We start from the raw sequence: 3,106 nt of genomic DNA on the forward strand, positions 1-3,106 counted from the left end.
AGACCCCAGGGCTCACCCTGAGCACAGCTCTGGGCCTGGGGAGGGGTCTCCACAAACATCCGCTGCGTAATTGATGGCCGGTGACGTCCCCGTCCCTGACATTTGCCCGCACTCTGATGGGCCAGAGCGTTCCTCCACCCAGGACTTCCTTTACTCCTTTTGCCAACTGCCCTCCTGGTCTGACCTGCTCGCCCCTGAGGTGCCCTGCATGGGAGGCTCAGAGAACCGGGGTGGCAAAGCTCAGGGTCCATGGGGCCTGGCTGGGACCTGGGATGGGCCCAGCAGCCTGGGGCCGGGAGCACCACGTACACTTGTTCTCCTGACCTGCAGTGCCGGCCAAGGTCAATGTCATCACACCCATTTACAGGTCTCAGCTCCATCCTCGGAGCCCAGACTCTGCGGCAGAGTCCCCTGAGGACCCGGCTCACGCGTGAAGGCTGTGGGTGCGGCCCCAGCACGCGGAGCCCCCGCTGATGGTGGCCGCTACTTTATTTCACAAATATCACTTCTTTCTGTACTAATGATGTAATGGGTTGTATTGCTTATTGCTGCTATTCATATTACAGATCATACTGTTTATTCTTTTTTTTTAAACATTTTTATTGGAGTATAATTGCTTTACAAAGGAGAGTTAGCTTCTGCTGTATAACAAAGTGAATCAGCTATACGTATACATATATCCCCATATCTCCTCCCTCTGGCGTCTCCCTCCCACCCTCTCTATCCCACCCCTCTAGGTGGTCACAGAGCACCGAGCTGATCTCCCTGTGCTATGCGGCTGCTTCCCACTAGCTATCTATTTTACGTTTGGTAGCGTATATATGTCCGTCCCACTCTCTCACTTCGTCCCAGCTTCCCCTTCCCCCTCTGTACTGTTTTATTCTTGCACTGGTCACCGAGGCCTCCTCTGTGCCAGGCCTGGGCGCGGTTGGGGGATGGGACCTGACCGAGGCCCCTTCCCTGTCCCGAGGGCTCCCACCTCCTCCCACCTCTCTGCCCGCAGAGTCAGTGGAGAGATTCTGCTCTAGGCTGAGGGGGCTGCTGGGGGGCTGAGGCAGTGGCCTCAGGCCGTGTGCTCTTCTCTTTCTAAGGACAGACCCTGAATGCTCCACCGGATTGGTTTCCTCCTATAAATGTGCGTGGAGGACAGTGTGAGGGGATCTGTCCTCTAAAGATGTGGGAGGGATAAGGAACCGGAGGATGGCTCTGAAAGCAGGACATGCAGCATCCCCTGGGAGAGTCCCTCTGGGTAGCTGTCGCCTGCTCTCCTCCCGCCCCTTTGCTGTGTCCAGGCCCCTCCTCCCCTGCTGAGTCCCTGCTTTGGCTTGGACACCAGCACGTGTGCCCCCGCCCGGCCCAGTGCCCACCCTGGAGTCGCGACCTGCCTCTAACCCCCTGGAGGCCCCTCCACATTTGCTGACAGGGCCTCGCAGGTCCTTTGCACCGCAGTCATCAGGTGGGGCAGGGACATCGGGGGACGGGGGGCCAGCAAGCCTCAGCTCCCCGAGAGCACTTCTCAGCCTGGACGCTCACCCCTGGACGGCAGAGCCGGGCACCTGGTGGTCCGGGGTATCCAATCGCTGTCTGTCCAACCAAGGGAGGAGCCCAGGCCACTAGGGTCCCTGCTGTCCCCAGCACGCTCAGGGCACTGAGAGGACCGTCTGTGCTCGCCTTGACCTGGGGGGACCTGCTGGGGGCCTGACAGACGACAGACAGCGCAGCGCAGGCACCGGGGGGGGGGGCTGTTCCCGTCAGGGGCTCGCTGCACCGCCGGCCCTGCAGGGGGGAGAAACTCATCGGACCTGCTGGCCGCTTTCCCACCTGTCTCTCCCACAAAAGAGGAGACTTAGAACCGTTCAGGCCTCGGGTCTGGGCTGACCCCTGGGCCCGGAAGGCGGGGCTGCCAAGCAGGAGCGGCCTTGCTAAGGGCGCACTTGCTGTGTGGGAGCCGTGTCTGACCTTGGGCTTGAAGCCGCGGCCCCTCACCTGGCCTGCCTGCGCCGTCCGCTCCTGGAGAAGGACCCGGGTCCTGGAGGCCTGGGCAGCTTCCCGGGCCTGGCCCCTGCGCTGCTCCGGCTGCAGGCCTGGCCCCTGCGCTGCTCCGGCTGCTGAGGCTTGCTGAGCTCAGAGGGGCCTGTGCCCCGGATCTGCCCCAGATGCTGCCTCCTCCTCGGAGGAGAGACGCCAATCCATCTACGGGAAGCATGGCCCTTGGGAGACGGTGGTGGCCCCGAGCAAGAGAGACCAGCTGCATTCGACCTGTCCCTGCAGGAGCCAGAGCCTGCGGGCTAATGGGCCTCCCCAGGAAGCTCCCCTGGCTTCCCGGTCCCATAGGAGGGTGGGGGGACAGGGGAAGTACCGGCGGCCAACAGTTCATCCCACCTGGCCTCCCCAGAGGAAGGTCGCCCAGGGCACAGGGGCCACCGGGCTTTGGGAGGGTCTCCGGGTGGCAGCTCTGGGGTCCAGAGGTGTTGGTGCCTCCAGAAGCTGGGAACACCATGAGGCTCACCCTGCAGGGCCAGCACGAGCAGAGCGTCTGCATGGAAACTTCTGGATCTCTGAAGCTCCTCCCAGTAGGGGCCTCTGGAGTGGGAACCCCAAGACGGTTTAAGGCCCGGGTCAGCCACGGCTGTTGTGTCACCTCGGTTTGTTCCTTTATGTGTAACAGGAAGTTTCAACAGAGGCTTCAAGAGATGGTGCAGCAGAGATGAGGGTCCGGGGAAGGTGGCAGATTTGCTGGGGAGGCGGGGGTGGGGGGAGATGGTGAAGAGGATTTCTTTGAGGTGAACTGCTGATGGGCAGTGACCCCAGCCGGAGCCCCTGCCTCTCACCTGGGAAGCCCAGAGGCCGGCTCTGCTCCAGAAGGGGGTCCTGCGTGTTGGGATGGGGGTGCCTGTCAGCATGGCACGTGGGAGCCCCAGACACGGGTCCCTGGGGGTGAGGGAGGCCGTCAGGAGCCAGCCCACCCAGTTGACACGCACCCCAGGGGGACCTTGGCGAGTTACTAACTCTCTGTGCCGCCATTTCCTCGTGGTGGCACCGGCCCGCCTTGTAGGACAGTCAGCACCTGCGTGTTGCCGGAATTGCAGTGTCTGCCAAGCAGATG

The sequence above is a fragment of the Eschrichtius robustus genome, chromosome 11, assembly GCF_028021215.1.
Source record: "Eschrichtius robustus isolate mEscRob2 chromosome 11, mEscRob2.pri, whole genome shotgun sequence".
Classification (NCBI taxonomy): domain Eukaryota; kingdom Metazoa; phylum Chordata; class Mammalia; order Artiodactyla; family Eschrichtiidae; genus Eschrichtius; species Eschrichtius robustus.